The sequence below is a fragment of the Saimiri boliviensis genome, chromosome 10 (assembly GCF_048565385.1).
Source record: "Saimiri boliviensis isolate mSaiBol1 chromosome 10, mSaiBol1.pri, whole genome shotgun sequence".
Lineage (NCBI taxonomy): Eukaryota > Metazoa > Chordata > Mammalia > Primates > Cebidae > Saimiri > Saimiri boliviensis.
Window position 1 is genome coordinate 74,062,153 of NC_133458.1, and position 13,502 is coordinate 74,075,654.

Consider the following 13,502-nt stretch of genomic DNA (forward strand, 5'->3'; position numbering starts at 1 on the left):
TTGCCATGAGATGGCATGACATGGTATCTCAATGTGGTTTTGATTTGCATTTCTCTAATGACCAGTGATGATGAACTTTTTTTCATATGTTTTTTGGCTGCATAAATGTCTTCTTTTGAAAAGTGTTTATTTGGGGCTGTTTCTTGTAAGTATGCTTAAGTTCTTTGTAGATTTTGGTTACTAGCCCTTTGTCAGATGGGTACATTGCAAAAATGTTTTCCCATTCCATTGGTTGCTGGTTCACTCTAATTATAGTTTCTGTTGCTGTGTAGAAGCTCTGGAGTTTAATTAGATCCCACTTGTCTATTTTGGCTTTTGTTGGTATTGCTTTTGGTGTTTTAGTCATGAAGTCCTGCCCATGCCTGTGTCCTGCATGGCATTGCCTAAGTTTTCTTCTAGGGTTTTTATGGTGTTAGGTCTTATATTCAAATATCTAATCCATCTGGAGTTAATTTTTGTATAAAGTTTAAGTAAGGGATCCAGTTTTAGCTTTCAGCATATGGCTAGCCAGTTTTCCCAACACCATTTATTGAATATTTCTCCATTGCTTGTTTTTATCAGGTTTGTCAAAGATCAGATGGTTGTAGATATGTGGTGTTATTTCTAAGGCTTCTGTTCTGTTCCATTGGTCTATGTCTCTGTTTTGGTATCAATACGATGCTGTTTTGATTACTACAGTCTTGTAGTATAGTTTGAATTCAGATAATGTGATGCCTCCAGCTTTTTTTTTTTTTTTTTTTTTTTTTTTTTTGCTTAGGATTGTCTTGGCTATGCCGGCTGTGTTTTGGTTCCATATGAAGTTTAAGGTGTTTTTTTCCAATTCTGTGAAGAAGGTCAATGTAGCTTGATGGGGATAGTGTTGAATCTATACAATACTTTGGGCAGTATGGCCATTTTCATGATATTGATTCTTCCTAACCATGAGCATGGAATGTTTTTCCATCTGTTTGTGTCCTCTCTGATTTCCTTCAGCAGTGGTTTGTAGTTCTCCTTGAAGAAGTCCTTCACGTCCCTTGTTAGTTGTATTCTTAGGTATTTAATGTTTTTGTAGCAATTGTGAATGGGAGTTCACTCATGATTTGGCTCACTGTTTGTCTGTTATTGGTGTATAGGAAAGCTTGTGATTTTTGCACATTGATTTTGTATCCTGAGACTTTGCTGAAGTTGCTCATCAGCTTAAGGAGATTTTAGGATGAGACAATGGGGTCTTCTAAATATACAATCGTGTTGTCTGCTAATAGAGACAATTTGACTTCCTCTTTTCCTAATTGAATACCCTTTATTTCTTTTCTTGCCTGATTGCTCTGGCCAGATTTTCCAATACTGTGTTGAATAGGAGTGCTGAAAGAGGGCGTCCTTGTCTTGTGCCGGTTTTCAAAGGGAAGGCTTCTGGGTTTTGCCCATTCAGTATGATATGGGCTGTGGGTCTGTCATATATAGCTTTTATTATTTTGAGGCGTATTCCATTGATACCTAGTTGATTTAGAGTTTTTAGCATAAAAGGCTGTTGGATTTTGTTGAAGGTCTTCTCTGCAATGTGGTTTTTGTCTTTGGTTCTGTTTATGTGATGGATTACATTTACAGATTTGTGTATGTTGATCCAGCCTTGCATCCCGGGGATGAAGCCGACTTGATCGTGATGGATACGCTTTTTGATGTGCTGCTGGATTTGGTTTGCCAGTATTTTATTGAGAGTTCTTGCATCAATTTTCATCATGGATATTGGCCTGAAATTTTCTTTTTTAGTTATGTTTCTGCCAAATTTTGGTATCAGGATGATGTTGGTCCCATAAAATGGGTTAGGGAGGATTTTCTCTTTTTGTATTGTTTGGAATAGTTTCAGAAGGAATGGTACCAGCTCCTCTTTGTACCTGTAGTAGAATTTGCCTTCGAACCCATCTGGTCCTGGACTTTTTTTGGTTGGTAAGCTATTAATTGCTGCCTCAACTTCAGAGCTTGTTATTGATCTATTCAGGGATTCAACTTCTTCCTTGTTTAGTCTTGGGAGGGTGTAAGTGTCCAGAAATTTATCCATTTCTTCTAGATTTACTGGTTTATTTGCATAGAGGTGTTTGTAGTAATCTCTGCTGGTAGTTTGTATTTTTGTGCTATCAGTTGTGATATCTCCTTTATCATTTTTTATTGCATCTATTTGATTCTTCTCTTTTCTATTTTATTAGTCTGGCTAGTGGTCTATCTATAAAACCAACTCCTGGATTTGTTGATTTTTTTTTGAAGGGTTTCTTTGTGTCTCTGTCTCCTTCATTTTTGCTCTGATCTTAGTTATTTCTTGTCTTCTGCTAGCTTTTGGATTTGTTTGATCTTGCTCCTTTAGTTCTTTTAATTGTGACATTAGGGTGTTGATTTTTGATCTTTCCTCATTTCTCTTGTGGGCATTTAGTGCTATAAATTTTCCTCTAGACACTGCTTTGAATGTGTCCCAGTGATTCTGCTACGTTGTGTCTTAATTCTCATTGGTTTTGAAAAACATTTTATTTCTGCCTTCATTTCATTATTTATCCAGTAGTCATTCAGGAGCAGGTTGTTCAGTTTCCATGTAGTTGTGTGGTTTTGAGTGAGGTTCTTAATCCTGAATTCTAATTGATTGCACTGTGGTCTGAGAGATTGTTTGTTATGATTTCTATTTTTTTGCATTTGCTGAGGAGTGTTTTACTTCCAATTATGTGGTCAATTTTAGAATAAGTGCAATGTGGTGCTCAAAAAATATATATTCTCTGGATTTGGGGTAGAGATTTTTGTAGATGTCTATTAGGTCTACTTGGTCCAGATCTGAGTTCAAGTCCTGGATATTCATGTTAATTTTCTGTCTCAATGATCTGTCTAATATTGACAATGGGGTGTTAAAGTCTCCCACTATTATTGTGTGGGAGTCTAAGTCTCTTTGTAGGTTATTAAGAATTTGCTGTATGTATCTGGGTGCTCCTGTATTGGGTGCATATATGTTTAGGATAGTTAGCTCTTCTTGTTGCATTGATCTCCTTACTGTTACATAATGCCCTTCTTTGTCTCTCTTGATCTTTGTTCGTTTGAAGTCCATTTTATCAGAGACTAGGATTGCAACTCCTGCTTTTTTTTGCTCTCCATTTGCTTGGTAAATCTTCCTCCATCCCTTTATTTTGAGCCTATGTGTGTGTTTGCATGTGAGATGGGTCTCCTGATTACAGTACATTGATGGGTCTTGACTCTATCAAATTGTCTTCTGTGTGTTTTGATTGGGGCATTTAATCCATTTACGTTTAAGGTTAATATTGTTATGTGTGAATTTGATCCTGCCATTTTGATGCTAGCTGGTTGTTTTGCCCATTAGATGATGAAGTTTCTTCATAGTGTTGATGGTCTTTACAGTTGGTATGTTTTTGCAGTGGCTGGTATTGGTTGTTCCTTTTCATGTTTAGTGCTTCCTTCAGGAACTCTTAGAAGGTAGTCCTGGTGGTGACGAAATCTCTCAGCAGTTGCTTCTCTGTAAAGGATTTTATTTCTCCTTCACTTATGAAGCTTAGTTTTGCTGGATGTGAAATTCTGGGTTGAAAATTCTTTTCTTTTAAGGATGTTGAATATTGGCCCCCACTCTCTTCTGGCTTGTAGGGTTTCTGTGGAGAGATCCACTGTGAGTCTGATGGGCTTCCCTTTGTGGGTAACCTGACCTCTTTCTGGCTGCCCTAGCATTTTTTCCTTCATTTCAACCCTGGTCAATCTGATGACTGTTTGCCTTGGGGTTGCTCTTCTTGAGGAATATGTTTGTGGTGTTCACTGTATTTCCTGAATTTGAATGTTGGCCTGCCTTGCTAGGTTGGGGAAGTTCTCCTGGATAATATGTTGAAGAGTGTTTTCCTACTTGATTTCATTCACCCTGTGACTTTCAGGTACACTTATCAAACATAGATTAGATCTTTTCACATAATTCCATGTTTCTTGGAGGCTTTGTTAATTTCTTTTCCCTCTTTTTTCTCTAATCTTGCCTTCTCATTTTATTTCACTGAGTTGATGATCTTCAGTCTCTGATATTTTTTCTTCCATTTAATCTATTTGGGTGTTGAAACTTGGATATGTTTCATGAAATTCTCATGCTGTGTTTTCAGCTCCATCAAGTCATTTATGTTCTTTATGCTTGTTATTCTAGTTAGCAATTTGTCTAACCTTTTTTCAGGGTTCTTAGTTTCCTTGCATTGGATTACAACATGCTCCTTTAGCTCGGAGAAATTCGTTATTACCCACCTTCTGAAGCCTGCTTTTGTCAGTTCATCAAACTCATTTTTTATCCAGTTTTGTGCCCTTGCTGGTGAGGAGTTGAGATCCTTTGGAGGAGAAGAGACGTTCTGTTTTTTGGTGATTTCAGCCTTTTTTGCGATGGTTTCTTCCCATCTTTGTGGATTTATCTACCTTTGTTCTTTGAAGTTGGTGACTTTTGGATGGGGTCTCTTTGAGTGGATGTCCTTTCTGTTGATGTTGAAGCTACTTCTCTCCTGTTGTTAGTTTTCCTTCTACAGTCAGGTCCCTCTGCTGCAGACCTGCTGGAGTTTGCTAGAGGTCCACTCCAGATTCTTCTTGCTTGGGAATCACCAGTGGGGGTTGCAAAACAGCAAAGATTGCTGTCTGTTTCTTCCTCTGGTAGCTTTGTCCCAGATGGGTACCCTCTAGATGTCAGCCAGAGCTTTCCTGTACGAGGTGTCTCCTACTGAGGATACACGGGGTCAGGGAGTTTCTTGAGGAGGCAGTCTGTCCCTTATCAGAGCTCAAGCGCTGTGCTGGGAGATTTGTCGCTTCCTTCAGAGCTGGTGTGCAGGGATTTTAAGTTTGCTGAAGTAGGACCCACAACTGCCTCTTTTCTCAGGTGCCCTGTCCCAGGAAGGTGTGGGCTTCATTTATAAGTCGCTGACGGGCTGCTGCCTTTTTTCAGAGATGCCCTGCCTAGCAAGAAGGGAGTCTAGTTGACAGTCTGCCTGCAGAGGCCTTGCTGAGCTGCTGTGGGCTCCACCCAGTTGTTGTGTAAACTTCCTGGTGACTTTGTTTACGCAGTGAAGTTAAAACAGACCAAAGTTATTTTGGGTCAAGACAGAACCTGTAATTTCATTTACCTTTTCCCAATTTTTATGTTGTCTAGTTCGTTAGTTCTGTTTTGATTTCTTATAATCCTACAATTTACATTCTTGTAACTCTACAATTAGACATTATTTTTGCTTTATACAGTTAATATTTCCTTGATATTACCCATTTATTTATCATTTTCTTTACTTAATATTTATTTTTACAGCTTCATCAGTTCATGTTTGTGTTTTTCTGAATGTTTATTTCATTTGAGTTCTCAAAGCATAGTTTTATTATCTTTCTGTGGTACAGAATTCTAAGTGGAAAGTTAATTTCTCCCAAAACTACTATAATGATAATATTTTACTGTTGTAATATCTGCTTTGTTTTAAATTGTGATTTTTCTGTAGGCTTTCATGTCTTGTTATTTCCTTGATTTTCAAGTGTAAGAGGATGGTAATGATGGCTGCACAACAATGTGACTGTACCTAGTGCCACTAAACTGTACACTTAAAAATGGTTTAAATGATAAATTTTATGTTATTTATTACCACAATTAATAAGTAAAACAAAGTTTAAGCTGGCTAAAGTGGCAATGTTATTTGTACCAAAAGCACCTTGATTTACTAATCAAGCCATGCTGCATCCTGAACCCGAGTGGTCCACCTAAAATATCAAACTGATCACTCTCCATCTGTTGATTTCCTCCAGCATCATTATTAAGTCCAACCTCCTTGGCATGGCATTATAAGAAAGACATTCCAGGTTCTGGCCTTGACTTACCTTTACCTTTAATGCTGTTCCCTCCCCAACAATTTATTATAACGTTTGCTGAGATCTTGGCTAATGTATTAGTCAGATTTGTTATACTCAGCAACTAGCAGAATCCCCGTATTGGCTTTCTTAAAAGAGCATCTGTGATATGAAAAGCCAGGTGTGTGACCCTTCAGCAACCCTTCTGTAACCAAATAGCCAAAAGCAATACCAGAGCACATTTTTCTGGTAATATATTAAATCAGACATTCAGAGAAATCACTCCCTGTACAGTTTATCTAAAAAAGTTAGATTAAATATTTTTAACGTATTTTTAAAAATATTTAAAAATACACGGCTGAATCAATAAAATATTTTTTAAATTACATAGAAACCAGAAAGGACAAGGATCTACAAATCCACAAGAGTATATGCTAGTACTAGAGCTAATGTTGTTAAATCTGGAGAGTTCCCTGAACCTTTTCACAGGACATGTGACAAGGATGTGGCTTGTCTAGTTACCTGGCTGCTCAAATCCCTTATGGGAGGGGGAGTGTGCCACAACAGACAGGTGCAGGAGATTGGGTTAGTGCTTTTGGGCTCTGGCCCATGGTAGCATTTGAGGGTGGGTGCCTATGTGTGTTACAGTGCTCTTTTAGCTGTACTGTCCATAGACGGCTTACATGTTCACTAGTTCAGTGCCCTCTTGGTACACAGGTTCTTGTCTAGTATCTTGGAATAATCAGATTGCATGGACAAATTGAAGGATAGTAAATGTAGGGGATTTTATTGCCAGATGGAGGTGGCTGCCAGAGGGATGAATGGGGAGCTGGAAAGAGGATGGAGTAGGAAGGTGATCTTACCCAAGTATTGGGCTGTCCCATGGCTGATCTACTCTCCTACCATATCTAGCTGAACTCTTGATGTTCAGATGCTCTTTCTCGTCTCTTTTTCTCTGCCATGCCACTCTGCTGCTCTTCTGCTTTTCTCTTCTTCTGCTCATGGAGCGTGGGATTTGGGATTTATATGGGTACAGGGTAGAGGGAGCGGCAGACCAAAAAGCAACATTTTGGTGTGAAAGCAGGAATGCATGTTCCCATTTAGGGCTGTGGGTTTTCAGGCTTGAGGGTGGGGTCTCTGCCGGGGAACTGCTCTTTTCTACCCAGTATTTCACTGCCTCCTGTTCGCATTATTTTCCCTGTGGCCACTGGTTTGGGTATGTTATTTTCCTGTCCTCATGTTGATCTCATTCTGGCACTCGCTCGGTGAAGGAGAGACTGTGTCAGATTACTTTCGTCTCCTTCACTTAACTTTTTGATGCTGGCAGCTTCTTGTTTGTCTAGTCATGGAAGTCAGATGGATGTACACATTCTCTGGTTCACTCAGTTCCTGATGGCTAAAAGGTATTCATCATATGAATGGCTGGGTGGAAATTGGGTCTTCTGAGTCTCAGACTTTAAAAGGTCTGTGAATGAGTTGAAGAATTAGGAGCAGTTTACAGTTCTTTGAACTTGAAATTCAACATTCTTTCTTTGCTCTGCTCAGAGTTCTTCCTGTTGTGAACCCTGTTTTACAGAGTCGTCCTTGGGCAGTGACACACCATTCAAACCATTACCCTCCTCATTCCTCCCTCCCTCCCCTTTCCTCTATCAAGAGCTGTGATCTCTAAATGGAAGTGGAAGAAGATCTTGTCAGGGAGGGGTAGAAGGAAGTGGGGAGATCTAGTCCTGTAAGACTTTGGGGTTTCCATGCAGTGGGATGTCTGGCAGTCCTTTTTTTCTGGTGGGTATAGCTCTTATATTTTAGAATTAAGCTCAGGCAATGGGGATGGACAATGTATTTTCCACAAATTCTTTGTGGTTCCTGCTTCTGTTTTACATTGCACGTTTGCTCACTTAGCCATTTATTCATTCCTTTGATAGATTTCCGGTGTACCATGGTAAGAGTACAGAAATGTACTCTGGTCGATTGTACTTCTTGGTCAATACCCATTGATCATGCAGTTCATGGAAGTTTGGCTCAGACTTTGGCATATAGTCTCTTATTTTTAGTTGATAACAGTTATTGCCAATTTTCATAGTATGTTTCTTTACCTACATTTTGTTGTAAAACAGCTGGCTCGCTTATTTACTTGGCACTCTGAAGCAAGTTATTAGACAGCTAGCAATACTTTTTGACAAGACTAAAATCTGAGTAACATTTTGTATAGTTGATGCATGGTTGATGCTGATTTTATACAGGACTTAGCACCTTGCTTTGTGCCCATTGACATTGTGAGAGGTGGTAGAGAAAAAGGATAAAGAGACAGGAAGTAGATGGGTCAATTCCTTGAATTTGGAGAAAGTGCCTTTCTAATTTTGTTTGTCTAGGGTCTACCACAGTGCCTGGCCAATATTTTTTTTTTTTTTTTTCAGAAGAGGAATTTTACTTTTACCCACGTATGGTAATATTTGCAATATCAGGACATAATTAGGTTAAATAAATCAAATAAGGAATCCAGAAAAAACTGTTCTTGAGTTAAGCCAAGTACACACTGGCAATTCTGAGAAAGAACACACATTAACAAAAAGAACACGCTAGCTCAAATGCAAGTTTATATGGTGAGTGTTTTTAAAGGATTTTAAAAGCATGCTCCATCAGCATAATAGCCTTTTCTCATTTACGTAACAAATGCATTTCTGTCTGCTTGTGTACAGCAAAGGGTTAGAACCTGAATAATCTTACTTATGATTTCAGAAATGTGCTATTTTAGAAATGTACTCCATAGAATTTACTTCACTGCTCCTACCACTGATTCTTCAAATAAGCAAAGTTCGGAAGTTCTTATACCTTGAAAATGTTTTTAAACACTAGCACTTTAAGTTGAAACATTGGTAGAAACGTAGCAATGTCAGGTACAATGCCTATACTTAGTCTTATTTAAAATAAGAATTGAATGCACAACAGAAAATTTCTCATTTTCTTTATCATTAGAGGGAAGGGAAAGCAAGCAAGCAGAGGTTGGGGTATTATTACACTATTTAAGGAAGAGCTGAATACAAAGACAATGAGTCTTTCATAGTCTCAACAATTCCACAATGAGTAACTGTGGATTATGTCATGTATAATTTACATTGGATCAAAAAAATGGGTTCCCCTCTGTGTATATCAATTTAATTCAAACCTTATATTCAAAATACGAAGATGAATACTACAAGATAAACTCTAACTGCGATAGGTATTTTCTAAGTAGAAGACCAAACACCAAAGGGAATCCCTCTTTCCAATGTCTTTTGATATGACAAGATTTTGCCTGAGTGGAACTTAAATAAGCATTCTCATGGCCAAGTAAGAAACTACAGTTGTTGTGGGTATTACCCTACAATTACCATATGTATTACATATTAAATTAAACTCAGCATTAAATATGCTTGCATAATTATGCTGTTAATGATGATAGCAGTGATGATACTGGTGGAAAAAGCCTGTCTTTAGCCCAAGAAAAGTCAGGGAGAAAAACCTTAACAAGCAGAAAGCAGACACAGAGTTGGGCATTTTTTGACTAGGAAAGAGAATTTTAAGCATAGGAATATAAAAAGAAAAGTACTCCCTTATTTCCCCTATGTGGAAATAATATGATACATTTATTAGATACACTAGGACAAGAACAGAACTAAGTACTCCAACTCTACTGCAGCATTACAAAAAATCATCCCTTCACCACAGTGTAAGATTTAAGGACAACCTGCCCAAGGATGCACATGATACAAAACACAGCAAGATTGCTGCTGACCTGTCAAGTACTTCCAGTCTCTACCCAGGTCCTACTGAAATACTAGTGGTCCCAATTAGTTTTATTGAAATAAATCTTTAAAGAAAAAGATAAAGCATTTAAAAAGACAAATCAAAATGCTTCAGGAACCACATATCCAACACAAACTTTATCCTCAAATGAGTTATGTCTGCCTCACACTAATAAACTTTTATTTCACTCAAATTAGAGCAAAAATCTTCTATACATTCAGTATCTTCCCTGCCCAATAATTCAAAGAAAAAAACATCCAAAGTGATTAATAAAGAAAAATATAAGAATTAACAGACCCTTTAAATTTGTTTTAAATATTTTTAAAGTTAAAAAGTGTTTAAAGTTTGTAATTCCTAGTAGGAAAACATTATCTGAATGAATACCCTAATGGCAAACCACTGTAAAATGCTTCAGCTGCATTTGGGGGAGAGGAGTAGGGATTATCTTCAAAGCACCCCAGCTCTCTTGATGAGAAGGTCAGAGGTACACTGGTTTGTATTATTGTAACATCCATAAGGTGATCTAGGTTGCTTTTCCTTCAGCAAAGGCTTTATTTATCAGAAGGGCATTATGCTTGACCTCCAAATTTGGCTGACAATTTGCTGATAAGATTCATAACCTTTGGGTTGCTCTGGTATTTTGACCTATTTGCTGGGTTCTGAGCCACATCCTGGAAGGCCACCATAACTTCTGGATCCTGCATGGCTGCAAGAACCTCCGGATCACTAAGAATTTCATTGAGTCCTGGCATTCTGGCCATTCCAGGCATGCCCCCTCCCATTCCAGGCATTCCTCCGGAAAAACCACCAGGCATTCCCCCAGGAAAGCCACCTGGAAAAGAGCCATACTGAGCTCCTGACTGTCGTCTGGCTTCTTCCTCCCTCTGGGCTCTCTCATGCTCCTCTCGAGCCTTCTTAACTCTTTCTATTCTTTCTTTGATCTCTCGCTCTTCACGTTTTCGCTCATACTTTCTCCGATGTTCTGCAATTTTCTGTGCCCTAGGTTGAACTTCTTTCAGCATTGCACTCGCGTCTTCATCATAATCCAGTTTACAGGCAAGGGCAAGATCATGGGCTGCTTCTTCCCAGTGGCCTAGAAGTCTGTGTGCTTTCCCTCGCCACTTGTAAGGCTGAGCTGAATCAGGATTTATTTCAGTGGCTCTGTCACAGTCTCGGATGGCAGCATTTGGCTTCTGTAATTTGACGAAGACACTGGCCCTCTTGGCATACAAAATGGCCAAGCGAGGATTCAGCTTGATGGCATCTGTGAATAAGTCAATGGCTTTCTGCAATTCACCATCATTTAGGGCTTCAATAGCAGACACTTTCTTATCATTTGCCTGATCTATCATCAACTCTGTTATCTCTGTATTTTCATTTCCCATTTCTTGAGGGGTGTCAGTGTCTGGTTCAATCACACCTTCATTATCAATTTCTAGATCACTTTCCTCACTTGACGGTTCGTCTGCATTTAAGTCTTCCTCTACCTTCTTACTATCAGGTTTTTCTTCCTTGGTATTTTCTTCTGATTTAGCTTTCTGAGTAGCAGGTGGTATTTTACCTCCCATACTCTCCACCCACTCCCTCAGGAAGCGCATTTCCTCTGTGTGCAGAACGCTCGGATCCTGGTTACACATCTTCACAAAGGCCCGAAGCTTGTTAACTTTGTGGGGGTCCATGGTCGGGAGGCGGTGGGCAAAGCTAAGGGTCTGCGGCCCGCTTCCAGGCCGAGGCGCTGGCTCGGCATGACCGCGCAGAAGGGGCGTGCCTGGCCAATATTGGGCCCTCAAAAGATGTTGGTCGAATGAATTAAATAGTGAACAAACACATGACTGACTGTTAAAAGAAGTTTGTTCTTAAGTGGGGAGGAAGTAAGCCTTCTAATAATGTGGTTAGGCTATATTGAAAGTCAAATAATTTTTAGTTGCCAGTTTAGGGAGTAATTCTTTTTGGATGTTGAACGTGATGGTTCCTAATATGTGTAAAACATTAAAATGAGCAAATAGAGTATATGTATATTTTTGAGACGGAGTCTCACTCTGTCTGCTAGGCTGGAGTGCAGTGGCACGATCTCAGCTCACTGCAGCCTCTGCCTCCTGGGTTCAAGTAATTCTCTTGCCTCAGCCTCCTAGGTAGCTGGGACTACAGGTGCACGCCACCACGCCCGGCTAATTTTTTTCTATTAGCAAATATAGTGTTTTAAAGACCCACACTGAGTAATGTTTTATTTATTTTTTAATTTTTTAGTGATTCCCCAGTACTCTAGAGAGTTGTAAAGAGGTGTGACCTCACATCCCATGACTTCATTCTCCCTTAGGACATTATTTAGATGTGTTTATGTCACCTAAGATATTTGTTTTATGTGGAGAGATGCTTTTTGTTACAGTTGTCTGAAGTCTTTTGCAGGGTGTTTTTTCATTTTCAGAATGTAACACCTAATGAAATAGGTAGAAATTATTATACTACGGTGTTATTTATACTCAAATCAAAATGGTTTTTGGGTGGCAGTTATGTAGTTATATTTGTAACTTTCCTGAAACATGTAAATGTGTCATTGTGTCATGAATTTAGATAACTCAGGTTAACACTAAAGGCTGTAAATTACCTTCTTTGTCAGTGATTGAGACCCAAATGATAAATTCTTAGTGCAGTTTGTTTATAAGCTCTCAAAAAGGCAGTAGCCTTCTAAATTTCTGTGTCTTCTCAAGCTATTTAGCATCCTTCTTTAGGAAAAAAACTATGTTTTTCACATGTATAGCATTAAAAAAAAATCCTCTTCAAATTAAGATGTTTTCTGACTGAAGTACATCACACACTAGGTGATCATACCCATTCACAGAGGAGTGAGTTACAACACATTTTTTATTATGCACTGTTAACTGTTCACACTGAAGAAAAGGGCAGAATTCTGAGAGTTCTCAGGTGAAGTCTGACACTCCCAGACCTAGAGGAATGTCTTTACCTAGAGAGTGCTGCTGAGTGGTTAATGTTGAAAAAGAAATCCCTTTCTTGTAATGTCTTGATTCTCAACCAGGGGCGGCTTTGTCTTCTCGGAGACATTTTGCAATGTCTGCAGGCATTTTTGGTTGTCACAGCTGGGGAATAGGAGGGCACTTAGTGGGCCGAAGCCAGGGATGCTGCTAAACATTATATAGTGCTAAAAACAGCCTCCTACAACAGAGAATTATCTAATTCCCAAATGCTCAGAGTGGCGAGATTGAGAAACCCTGGTCTAATATGCGATTTTTCCTCCCTAAATTAGTAGATTGAGGGGAGACTTTATTATTCTGTTCTATTTTTCATATTGTGAATAAGGAGCAGTAGAGTAAAAAAGCCGTTATTTCTTATCATTGTTAGGGCTACCCTTCTTGCTTCTGAAAACCACAGGGCATTCCATTAAAAAGAAAATAAATACAAATCCTTAAATCCATCAACCATAAAACTAAAAATTTCCCCAATGATTCTCTGGTAGATACTTTGAGACTCAAATTTATTCACAAAGTAATGGAGGAGAGTAAAGTTATTTGATGTCTGTTTTACCCTAGTGAGGCCATCTGTATTCGGTGATAGAAATAGGATCTGATAAGAGGGGAGGTTCTGTTCTAAAATTTTCTTAGGCAAAGTTGTTCGTTTTCGAGATGACTTTATCATATGGATATGGGAAGCGATTCTGTAGAGACAGTGCAGTTGTCCCTCGGTATCACTAGGGGATTGGTTCCAGGACTTCCTCCTGATAACGCAAATCCACAGATGCTCTAGTGCCTTTTATTAAATGGTGTAGTATTTGCATATAGTCTATGTACATCCACCCATATTCTTTATCACTAAATTTCTTAGAATATCTAATTTTGTGTAAATAGTTACATTTTAAAATTTGGGCTGGGCACCGTGACTCATGCCTGTAATTCTAGCACTTTGGG

At 38.8% G+C, this 13,502-nt stretch overlaps 1 protein-coding gene and 1 pseudogene across 2 annotated transcripts in view; one reads left to right on the top strand and one right to left on the bottom strand.

The window, feature by feature from the left end:
- UMAD1 (UBAP1-MVB12-associated (UMA) domain containing 1) overlaps window positions 1-13,502 on the top strand; it is a 279,434-nt gene that overhangs the window by 8,768 nt on the left and 257,164 nt on the right. The gene's annotated exons all lie outside the window — the stretch shown is intronic.
- LOC101034681 (hsc70-interacting protein pseudogene) lies at window positions 10,091-11,276 on the bottom strand (annotated as a pseudogene).